Source organism: Glycine max, chromosome 9 (assembly GCF_000004515.6).
Source record: "Glycine max cultivar Williams 82 chromosome 9, Glycine_max_v4.0, whole genome shotgun sequence".
Taxonomy (NCBI): Eukaryota; Viridiplantae; Streptophyta; class Magnoliopsida; order Fabales; family Fabaceae; genus Glycine; species Glycine max.
In genome coordinates, this window is record NC_038245.2 from 9,452,513 (window position 1) to 9,465,733 (window position 13,221).

Here is a 13,221-nt window from a genome sequence, read left to right on the forward strand (position 1 = left end):
AGTATCTCATTAATATACTTCAAAATGAACAAAGAATAGAAATAGACAATCAACAATTAATACACCTAAAAGTGAATTTCATGTTTCTTGTGATTAGAACAAAAAATAAACTTATATGTTACATACATAAAAGATCAGAAAAATATATATATATTTTATAAGTATATCAAATTTTGTCAACCGAGTAACATGGTTAATTTTGTGTAGATGAATGCAAACAACATTTTTTTATTATTGATCCAAATACATTAGAAATCTTAAAATTTGACTCCTTTTCTTTTAGATCAGGAGAAAATTATTAAATGAAAAATGAGATTCGTAATTATTATAATTTTTAATCAACAATAGAGAGAAGATGAGTGCTAACAATTAGAGGTGAAATTTGGTTGGACCACCCATTTGCTGCCTATGGCCTGGCCCATGTAAGGCTTGGTTTGGCCTAACTCATTGAGTAAAAAAAGTCAGGTTCAAGCTTTTTAAAAAACTTGTTTAGTCAAAAGGTCAGGCCATGGGTCTTAAAAAAAGCCAATTAGGCTCCAAGGATGAGCTCATTTAGCAATGATAATTTTTTCAATAAAAATATTATTATTAATATGATATATAATATCATAATTATTTTATTTAAATTATAAAATTATTTTAGTAGTTTGATGATTTGAATAATTTTAATTAATGTTCGGAAGAGGTTAATTCATATAGGCATAGATGGATAACAAGAATATAGACTCTTTCTTTTGGTGGGACATAAAAGACTTTGGTAGCATGTTACATGTAATATTTGTTGGCAAGTTTTGTTCATATCTTGTGGTTTAAAATTTCCTTATTGTTTTTTATGAAAATATTTGGTTTTTTAAAAAAAATAATATTTTTTACCCTTCTTAATATGAAACATGCCTTTAAATTGACTAACGGACCAGACAGACTTATACAAAGGTCAAGTCTAGATGCTCAAACTTGAGTTGTAAAAATATAAAAGTGTTAGACCTAACTTAGATAAGGTTGGATCCAACCCAACCCATTTTCACTCTTAGTAGCAACACACTCCTCCACAATGCTCTTTCTTATTGGTAAATATGTATTGAAAAATATAAAATTAGGTGAGAATCATTAAATAAAATGTGAGACCTACTGAATTTTGTAATTTTTATTAAATTTTTAACGGTAAAAAAAGTGTTAAAGAATGTGACCCTAAAAATTTTTTACATTTCTTGTCACGTTTAATAAAAATTATTCTTTTAATTACTTTGTTTGTTTCTTTTAAAATGGAAAATTTTTGGAATAGTTGTTATAATTTTTTTTTTTGAAATGGTTTTACTCCTATTTATTTATTGTTTTCAAAACTTAAAGTAATATTTTTTTAATTATACTCTTGGTTACCTCAATTTAAGCTTAGACGATAGTCGATAAGAAACAGAAAGAATTTTTCTTTAAAAAAGAGTTTAATATTTATATATTATTATTTAATCATAAATTACTATTTAAATTACCTTAAGATAATTAATTATTTTAAAAATCATCAATAAAAATTATCATACATGATGGATATGATTGAATAAGTGTGTAAAACTTTTTACACTTTCAATGCATATATAAACTTTTTTTCTCAAAAAAGAAATAGAATATATATATATATATATATATATATATATATATATATATATATATATATATATATATTTAAATTTTAAGTTTAATTGAATTCAACACCGGATGATTACAGTGGTTAATTAATAAAAAGAAAAATAGCCCGGCCTAAGTAAATTCTCCAGCCTGTCTAGTCCCATTCTCACCCGTCACCACCAAAACACTAAAACCTCACTCTTTTCATTTCCATATACTCCTACTAAAACCCTCTTTTCTCTATTTGTCCACTGACTGTTAGGTTCCTCGTACCACTATTATCATTATCACTCTGTTTATTGATATGATATGTAACTAACAGTAACAGAGTGATCACTCTGTCTAAGGAGGCATGCTTTCATCATGTGCTAGGACTCGTTGCACACGAAGGATGGCCGCGTTCACCGCGTCGATGATTGCAGTGTGATTTCGGAGGTTACAGACATTACCACGGCTGGTTTGTTCTTGGAAATGGTCACATGCACGTCAAGTATTAATTAGTTATTTGGGTAAATGACTATTTTGACCCTTGAAAGTGTAATTCAGTGACAATTTAATTATTGAAAGAACAAAATTCTGATTTAGACTCTGTGTAAAAAGTGCGACATTTTTGTCCTACTACTGATATACACTTTCCAAGACCAAAATGGTCATTTACCCTTAGTGATTTAGTTAGGCCCTCTTTGTTTAACTTGTCAATAAGTACTTGTAAGGTAAAATGAATTAAGCTTTCAACACAAGTTAAAATTTTGTTTGGATAAACTTCTCATAGTTGTGGAGGTTACTGGTATTACCGGTTGTAGTGTTGTCCTTGGAAATGGTTCAGGTATGGTAATTAGTTAAGACTAGTGAATAAGTCGGGTGTACATAGGTGGAGTGAAGAAAGGACAAGAAGAAAAAAGAAAAGAAAGAGAGAGAGAGAGAGAGAGAGAAACTGACAAATGTGATAAGTAATATGATAGGAAAAAACGAGAAAGATAAGGAAAAATGAGATGGAAAATGGGATGGAAGAGATAGTGCATATAAGATTATAATTACTGATTTGTTAATCAATGTTGGTTCTTAAGAAATCTGGAGGTGTTTATCGAGTGAAGTGAGACATCGTGTTGGACATTTAAAATTGGCAGATTATAATGTGGAGAATTTGTGTTTGCAGCATTGTATGATGATAGGTTCATAAGGGTTCATGTTCGGCATACTAAAGAGTTGCTTTCCCTTTCTAATCCCAATGCTTCCTTATCCACCTCACTTTCTCGGCAGAATGACAAGGAACAAGATAAAGCTTAGAATTCAGGAGGTATGGGATAATTCTCTTCCTTTTATGGCTGTTTAGAACCTTTATAAAATAAATAAAAATTCAGGAGGCCTTATGTTTTAAATTGTGGTCTTGTTCAAACAAGCATATTAAATGAATAATTTCATGCCACTAAGAGTTGACTTGCAAGTCAAATGAAGTGATACAATTACAATAATCAATATCTCACTACCTTGAGCCAACCAAAGTTTATCAACCTTGTTTATTAGGAAAAAAAACAATCACCTTTCATCAACACTGAATAAAGTTTAAAATCCATACTAAAAGTTAGTGTGGGGACCAATGAATAAATAAATAAATAAATAAAACAGGTTAGCATAAAAACTTCAAAAAATGACTACTATTTTAACAGCAGAAAGTGATGTCAAAATTTATATTCAACAAGTATTTATAACACCAATCGTCAGACATAAACGAAGCATGAAATGAATGTTGGGTCAGTTGGATTACTAGGAAGCATAGATACAATACAGATACGATATGACGCACACACGCGCAAATACAGCAAAATTTAAAATTATTCGACACAAATTACTATATGACAATGAGAAAATGTATCACCTACTACTTATTATTGCAACATGGTCACAGAGACCAAAAAACTTAACATCAGTTGTATTTTAAAACTGTAAGGAGAAATAAGAATGTGAGAGATTGAACCTGTGATACGGGTTAATTATGCCATGTTAGCACTTAGTGTTTTGTATGTTGCCTCTGGAATATGTACGAAGTAGTTACTAATTTGTTACTGCATTTCATGAAATATCAGATACCTTGAAAATTAGGTTCCAGAGCTTGATGGACCTGGTTATATGGAGGATATCTCTGGTTTGTTGAGTAATGTGCTACCATCCTCATTGAAGGATGTTAAGTGTGTGGAGAGCATATTGTTTTCTGCCTTCAATCCTCCCCCAAGCTATAGAAGGTAACTCAAGAAATGCTCTCTTAAGTTGATAGCACTTCATATTTGTGTTCTGTTTAAAGGAAGTTGATAAGGTTTTCTGTGCTTTTCAGGCTTGTTGAAGATTCATTTTATTTGGATGTGACAACGCTGGAGGGTAATGTGTTTTGTATAACGGGAAGTACAAGGATGTTTTATGTTAACTCGTGCACCACAAAGACTTTTGACCCAAGGCCAAGCAAAGCTACCCTTGAAGCAACAACTCTTGCTACTCTCTTGCAAAAGATTAGCCCTAGGTTCAAAAAAGGTAACAAAGTGTATTTTATTACTCATTGACTTAAGACTTAAATTTTCCAAATTGGGGCTTTGAGAGCCTAAACTTATATCCTTTCTTCAATTATGAAGCTTTCCACGAAATTTGGGAGCAAAAAGCTGCTGCACATTGTTTTGAAAAGGAGCAGCCTGTATTGATGCCTAATTTGTGGCTTGGGTCATACCCAGTTCCTGGTGAGCCATCTCTGGAAATTTGTTTCATCAGTGTTATCTTTTCAATTCTATACATTATAGTAACTTGTGCTCCAGGGGTTGGATAATCAGGTTGCTCTTCCTTAAGTGGTATCATTTTCTCATTGTCATATAGTAATTTGTGTCAAATAATTTTAAATTTTGCTGTATTTGCATGTGTGTGTGTGTCATATCGTATTTGTATTGTATCTATGCTTCCTAGCAGTCCAACTGACCCAACATTCATTTCATGCTTCGTTTATGTCTGACAATTGGTGTTATAAATACTTGTTGAATATAAATTTTGACAGCACTTTCTGCTGTTAAATAGTAGTCATTTTTTGAAGTTTTTATGCTAACATGTTTTTTTATTTATTTATTCATTGGTCCCCACACAGATGCGATTCAGACAGGGCTGAGAATTCAGTAACTCTTTTATATGGTAGCGAGCCACTTGGCATGCCAAGAGAGTGGAATGAGGAGTTGCAAACATGTCGAGAATTTCTCCATACAACTCCACTTGAGAGGTACCTTTTACTTTCTCATTCATAACCTGGTGATTTTAAAGGAATGAATGTTCTTTAGTTTTTTCTGTTGGTGATGACCTGACACATTCATTATCTCTGCTTCTTGGATGAGTTTTCCGTTACTGTAGGCTTATGCGGGATAGGGCACTTTATAGAGTGACATCAGACTTCGTTGATGCAGCAATTAGTGGTGTTGTTGGAGTGATTAGTGGCTGCATTCCTCCAATAAACCCAACTGACCCAGAACATTTATACATGTTAGTAGGACCTTCCATTTTAAAACTTGTGCTATTTATCCAATATATTATTGAAGCATTTTCAAGCCAGAATTTGTAATCATCTTTCTTCTTGTAATTTCTTTCTCTAATAATAAAGACCACCATGCTCATCGGAATTCATTCATTCCATTGAGTTCCCTTGTCTGTACAAGAACTTTGAATTCTTTTAGTTGATTTCCTAGTTCTGCTATATCAGGAAACGGGAGAAGGTAAAAGGATAAAAACCATAACTATATATGATTCTATGAAATACGTAACAAGTTGCTCTAAAATGTTAGTGTCAGAAATTTAAAAAGTACGTACATTAAATTATACATTTGGGCTTGAATCTACTCAGCCTCTGGCTCATCTAGCAGAACTTGTTTGTGTTTATCATAATTTTCTTGCCTCACTTTATCATGTTTTAGCTTCATCTCTTTAACTCCCCCTTTGAGCTATCCCGTTTCTTTCTGTGTTTGTGATGTGCAGGATGGTCAACAATATGCTGCACAATATCCATATTCTGTTTTTTATGTCCATACTTGCGCATTTCTTTATGAACATGGTGTAAATCATCAAAATAATCGGAGTTCCTTTCAGAATGCTTGTGCATATGCTCATAAGTGGTCCTTCGCCTATTTTGAGCACTATAGTTAGAGTGCCTAAGTTCTTGCTTATGATGTTTGTTATCATGAATATGGTGATGCCCCTTGTCAATTTTGAATCTACGTTTATCCATGATGATTTGTTCATCAGCGCCTAAGATATCCTCCCACCAGTCATATAAAGGATCAAATAGACCTTTCTGGTGCAAAAGCCATAATAGCACAAGCACTACAATTCAAAGAAGAGAGTATTTATTTTAAGTTGTTCTGCTAAATTTTCAAATTATAATATACTAATGGACATTGAATAGAAGTCATACCTGTCGGAAAAATTGTCAAAAACAGACCAAACATCATTACCCAACTCAAGCAAACATATTGTATGTGGCACTTGAAGTCAAAAAACCCAGAGCATTTTTCTCTGTTCTCCCACCCAAACCGAGGAACAAGGAAGAGATTCGATCAAATAATTAGTTATGACAGATGAATCAATATTAAGAAAAGGTTATGATTAAGAAAGCAACATATAGTTATTGATCTTCCAATACCCTGCTTCAATTGTAGGTGATTTATACTCAAGTTTATAACAAAATATTTAAATCACTTAAGAATAGAAATATGGCACAAACTCAGTATCAATTTACCACATTTCAAAGAACATGAAGAAAATACGAAAAAAAATTTATCCAAATGCAACTAAAGAACAATCTCGAATAAATGCACTAACTTTTGTTTCATTCTGTTACTGAATAGATTGTTGAATAATAGTTTATGCATAAAATAATCCTAGTTTTAATCCTTTATGTTATTAATGACAAAATATTCGAATGATTGCCTTCATGAAAAATAAAATGCATTCCACTTGTTCACAGAAGCCAGTGCTACTCATCCGTGTTTGATAAGTAGAATTTCAAAACATATGGGTGGTGTTGGTAAAGAAATATATATTCATATACTGATCAAAGCAACTCAATATTCCCCATGAATAAAATATACAAAATTTCAAGAAAATCATATTTTCTATATTTTAAATGTTGGAATTTAAATTTTATAACTTGCAAATGAAAAGTATAGTTGAAGATAATACCTACAAGTTTTTCCAGTGATAAATTCTGTTAAGCTTCTCCATATTTTATTCCATATGCTTTCGATAGAATCAAAGAAACTATTTATACTGGCCTCTGGTGGTTGAAAAGGCATACCCTGCAGTAATAGATGATTTAGTATTTCACAATTTGTTGTCATAACATCACCAATAATTAACATATTTTGTGAAGAATCAGAAGACTAACTTTCTAATGAACTTATCTACGGGGAACAATTCTACAATATCAAATTCATGTCTCAGACTCGGACTGATCTGCTATTGATTACCTAGAGCTTATTACTAACCATTTTAAGTAATTAGAAACAAAATATTAAATGTATTTATGTAGTGATACTGCAGATAAAAGAACTGCTGTAAAGTCTTCTTTGTCGTCCTGTCCAACAGTTCAAAATAACTATAGTTGTTAAAGTTTGATAAAAAGACCAATGGGCAATGGTGAAACATAGTATCCAGATTTTAGAAAGTTTCACGTTTTATGAGAATACAAATCTGGGTCAGATACATGGATTAAATAATACCATTGTGTTCATGCCATAGAAAATAAAGCATACTAAATTCAGGTACCAGGAAAGAACATACATGTGTGTCGTTGTCAAGAACGGTTGCCGTAGTAGCAAATTGACATTCAGCTCAATCAACTTCATTATAATCAGAATCCTTTAATACGGCTTCATCCAAAAAACCCAAAAAAAGGACACAGTAAATGTTAATGTGTTCCTTATCCTCGGAATAGATAACGTATAAATCCAAAGCTTCAACTTTACCCGCACAAAAATATTTTGAAGCCTGATCAGTGCTTGGGTAGATTTTGCATGATTGGGTTGTAACCTCATTTGGCTTCATTATTAAAAATTGCTCCTGAACCATGTTTACAAGCAAACAAGAAAAAACATAATAGAAGACCTATGGAAGTATAGAAAAAAAAGGGGCAAAAAACAAACTTCTGGCATATGTTTTAGCATAATACCTCCATCAGGGTGATATCCTTGGAGCAATTAAACTGCAAGACAACACAATATAGCAAAGCTAAAACTACAGCTTGTTGGACCCTAAGGAAAATGACTGCAATGCATGCCTCAAATATATTTGAACCTAATTTTGTAACCATAATAAAACTAAAGCATCAGGAGTAGCATGCATCTGTTAAATTCCTATTCATGTCATGCAGTCAATTCAACTAACTAGAGATAATTTAACCAAATAACAATTTTGCCCCTGAATGTTATGGAACGCAAGGAGGAAGTTATATGTGGTGTGCGACTTTTAGGTACCATGATAATTAAACAATCATGTCCTCATATCAACAATGAGCACAGGTCAAAAAAATTTATAAAAAATTTATCACAACCCAGTTTCCTATCAGACATTATAAGGAAAAAAATAGAAAAGAACTTCACTAACACTTTCAAGCCTTAAAGAACTGTGCCATAAAAATTAATATAATTCATATCTAACATTGAATACCAAAAAAAAAATCAAATCAAACATTCCATTGTCCAAGTATAAGGAGCATTGGATAACAAAGACAAATGCCATGAAACACATTATAGCGAAGGAAACTACCGTCAAACTATATGACGCTTCCACCTCACCGGTATTCTTAGTTGTGATTGTAGCAACACCAAATTGAGTTAGGGCTTCAAATGTAGGGACGCTAACACTTCTTATCTTTCCTGGGCTCCTAGAGAAAAAGAACCATGTCAGACAAATTTAGAAAAGCTTTTTTTACTATGAAAACAATAATGCTGCTGGACATTATAGGTTTCTAAAACCAAAAATCACACCCTAGCATCAATAGAAACAAAATTGGCTACATTGCAGAAACTTCTCACAATCATTTTTCAAATATTTTCTCTGCCCATCTCATTTTCAAAATGTATACATCCATTTATGATCAGGAACTTCATTATTGGCAATTCGTATTCAGCATATGAAAAAGTGATAGGTAACGGCCTTCCACCCCCCACCAAAAAAGAAAAGAAAAATAGAGTTCAACATCATATGGTAAAACAATTTTGTCAGTGAATGACTACAAAGTCCAACATCTCAAAATGATTTTGTCATCTTACAATCTCATTCAAGATAACAAATCAATTTTACACATCAACTTTCACATGGAAATATTACAAAAAGAACAAAAGTTTCAAGTCACTCGTGACTGTTTTGAAATCATATGTAGATATCAAGTAAATATTATACCTTTGATAAACATACTCTACATCATTCGCACTTAATTCTAGCACAAGGTTTGTACTAAGAACCTCTGTAATTCCTATGGAGAAAGAATAACTCCCAGCACTCTGCAGACAAATAAAATAAAATAAATAATTTCTAATAGAAGACACTATATTAAATATAAATACAACATTATTGCAACGTAACTGGATGTTGGTTTATTCTTCCAAACCTTCCTTCCAAACCATAGAGCGGCACTTGATTCCTACTTATTCGATTCAGGTCAGCCTGTTAAGGACAAGAAAGTTTCTTTCAAATTTTCAACGACTATCAATGAAGTTTTTCTCCAAATCCATTTTGCAAAAATAGAAGTGAAAAGAAAATGACAAAAATGAAACCAAAAAAGCAAGATGAGAATAAGAATTAAAGAAGAAAAAAATTATTGTTGAAGTACCAACCTCCCGAAAATTCCATAATTGATTATGCAAGCAGGTCCAAAAGGGAGAAGAGCAAAAGTTTGGTTGTTGATTAAAAGCTTCATAGCTGACACCAATTTTGTTACATTCAATACCATCTAAGGTAAATCTCACTCTCAAGCAGCATCCACATAGAAATGTTTCTCCCCAAATCCTGTGGTTGCCCAGGGCTGCCCTGTCACAAGAAAAATTGTAAATATTGTGTTTAAGCTTATAACAGTTGTGAATCATGCCGAAAGTATGTAAAAGTAGTTCATCACTGTTTTCTTCCATAACTACAGCAGTAATGCCAAGATTAATGTGTGTGATTTGCATTAAAAATGGGAAATAAGGTCAGTCATTAAAAGAAATGCCTAAACTAGTGGGGGAGACTGCAGTGACTAAATAGAGCACATGGCTCTACAGACTTGCAATTGCAATATATCAGCCTCCTTATAATTATATTTTTCTAATATGATTTCAGGTTGCAAGAATTCTTCATTGAGTAGCTATATATGCATATGGCTACAATGTTGACATTTTTTGCAAGAACACATCTTGGTACCTCCAAGCTAATCAACATACAAACAAGAGCTTGAAGAGGAAAAACCATTTTTCACATAACCTAGAATGATAAGGAGGTTCATATAGCCTTACATTAAATATCAGTCCCTTAATACTATATCATACTTGTACACCATTGATTGGAATATGCAATAAATGGTATTTTTGTGTCACATTAATTGTGCACGAGGAAGTATAATTTTGTATAACTCCAAAAATAACAGTCATGACCATGTTTTCAAGTCTATCCATAATGCAGTGACCTCTCAAAATTTAGAATTGTACGATTAACAAACATGATAATAATTGATTCAATCAATGCATTCTACACTATTTTTCTCTGATTTTTTTTATAATTTATTTCTCTGATATTTGTAAAGATAGCTAGCTCCATTTATTATTCATTGTAAAATTTTATTATATTCCAATTCATAAAAACATGTTCCACAATTTGTTTGCAAAAGACCAATATCCAAAAAGTATCTAAAGGGGAGTTGTAACTTTTAAGTAACAAAAAATTCAAGAAACCAATCTAACATACCAATTCTTTATCTTAATTGAACCTCAATTTTGTTATAACTAAAGTCAATAGAGGTCAATTACGGTGAAACCAGTCAAACAAGCATACCTGCCTTGGTACGACCAGATAGAAATCCTCAAAAGATGGTATATTTGTATACCCAACAAAATCTCCAATAAGATTAACCCTCAAAAATTTATCATCAGAGATCACTGTTCTGTTTTCAGGACCCACAAACACTTCCTGCCGGCCAAATTATGTGTTAGATACACAGAAATGGTAAAAAAATATTCCTGACATGACTCATTGAGTGCATTTACATCTATTATATGCTATGTGAAATGTGATACCAAAAACTTGATGCAGAAGACAACATTTGAATAAATCAGAAAACTAAGAGAACATGTAGAAAATTGTAAACCAACATATCCAGCATCATGAGACAAAATACATAGTCTATGGAAAAAGATGCTTGTCAGGTTTAAATTTAATATTGTTGCATAAGGAAACCAATAATTACATACCGAAACTTTAGTTCCACTCTTCACCTGTATTCGAACACTAAATCCCAATGTTCGCCGCCCAATGCCAAAAACATGAAACCTGAATTGAATTAGAGAGAGGGGGGGAAGGAAATCTAAGTTGTGACTGATGATTAAAACAAAGAAATCACTTTTTACTTTGGCAAATTTCAGAGGTGATTACAATTAAAACATGACATGATGAAAAAACTACACTATAACTAATCTTAAATAACAATGTTTCTTCATAAAATTGTTAGAATATCAGGGTATTTAATACTAAGCAGTATTTTTTAGTTAAATTATAATATTCGTACATGATCAGTGTTAAGAGTTGAATTTTACTAGTTATATTTCATAACCTATATGATTAATATAATATAGCTAGGGGTATAATACATCAATATACTCCACTGCACTTTTATCCCCTTTCTATCTAATCCCTAAAATTACAACAAACTTAAACCTATTTGATTATTGCAATTGACACTTTTTAAAAATCTGTAACTAACAGGAAAAAAAAAAGATAATCTGAAATTGTTCGAGCACAATGAAAACAGAAAGATTTCAAACAAATATCTTGACAAGATAACATAGAATGGGGTCTTGATCTGTATAAGTAAACGGTTCAATGTAAAAATGATTTCCATATGTTCACCCAAGTCCAGGACAAAATCCAATTAAGACCATATATAAACCAGGGTGGCTCAAATCAATCACAATTGGATTAAAAAAGGACGGGGAGGGTGGAAGCTTACCAATCACCAGGGAAACGCACACAATGTGCAGTGTTGGCCTTTCCTTTTGTCAATTTGTCAACTAGTTAAACAATTTCACCCATAACGGTTAGTTTTGTGTTTCCTAAAAACTTACAGAATGTTGCAACATCAAAGCACTTACAGAAGTTTCCACATGATGAAGGCATCCGCCTCTGGGGTCCACATGGACAACATATTGGCTACATTAAAGACGGAAAGAGAGATATGTTAAACCTGAATCAGCAGTGAAAGGTGAAAATGCCAAAGAATATTTGAGGGAGGTGGGATCAAACACTAATGTCCTTTTCTTATTCTTCCCTTTGAATAATTTCTTTTAAAATTAGGAGTTAGAAGGCCACCTGAGTGTACTCGATAATATGACCCTCTTCATCCCGCAGTCTGCAACACAAGTAGCAGAAACCAAGCCGTGAAATTAGCATTGTCTAAACTCTAGTCAGCGTCTAGTTCATAATAAAATAGCAATAAACATGGCTTGCCTTTCACATATCTTCACGACATTTGCACCAGCATCTGGCTCGCATTTGCGTGTCTTAACATAATACTCTTCAGGTTTATAAGGAACATCCTGCAAACGAGTAATTCAAACTTAATCATACAAAATATTACATCCACGTGTACGCAATCCTCTTACGACAATTTGCTTTGAAAAAATAATTCTCCAAAACCAGAATAAGATGGTGATAGATTAGTCCACAAACGATAATAATAATAAATTAATAATAACAATAATAAGTTATTGTTAATGCAACAAAAATAAGTAGATTACAGAGAGTGAATAAAAGTAACAGAAGAGAAGTATCATACTCGTATGTATGTTAACTGATACAAGGCATATGCAGAAGTTTTGTTGACCGTTATGACAGGAGGAATACGCAATGTCTGCATTTTCCTGCTTGAATTTTCCTCCACTTCCACCAATTCCGCAACAATTGACGCCTCTCCACCACTCTGCAAAATCACAAAACAACAACCTCAACACACAGGAACACAATGAGGAGCGTAATGTGAATATGATCTATTTACCGAGCCACTGGGAACAGCCATGTTGAGTACGATTTTGGTAGTACAATTGAGATTGTCCTCGGAATTGGAGTTCTTCTCGCACTTCTCCAGCTTCGATTTGGAGATGATTTGAATTCCAACGACATGGAAGGAAGAAAGTATGAAGATGATTATTAGGGTGATAGCGGAACGCAATGCCATTGTTATTGTTATGCATCAGTTCTCTAATTGCCCATACATAATACATGGGTGTGCCAGTGCGTGACAATAACCGCCAAGATTCAAAGGCGGTTTGGCGGTTTTTTACTTTCCTTTATGGTGTGTTTGGTTGGAAGGTGAGGAATAAGTTACCATAGAAATGTGGTGTG

The 13,221-nt window shown here is 32.7% G+C and overlaps 1 long non-coding RNA gene and 1 pseudogene across 1 annotated transcript; one reads left to right on the forward strand and one right to left on the reverse strand.

Annotated features, from left to right (window-relative positions):
* Window positions 1-2,454: 2,454 nt before the first annotated feature.
* Window positions 2,455-5,902, forward strand: LOC102659429 (uncharacterized). Its single transcript, XR_005886301.1, has 2 exons — window positions 2,455-4,867; window positions 4,996-5,902. It is a non-coding gene; the product is annotated as an uncharacterized lncRNA (long non-coding RNA).
* On the reverse strand, window positions 5,407-13,191 carry LOC100817804 (protein HAPLESS 2-like; annotated as a pseudogene).
* Window positions 13,192-13,221: the final 30 nt, after the last annotated feature.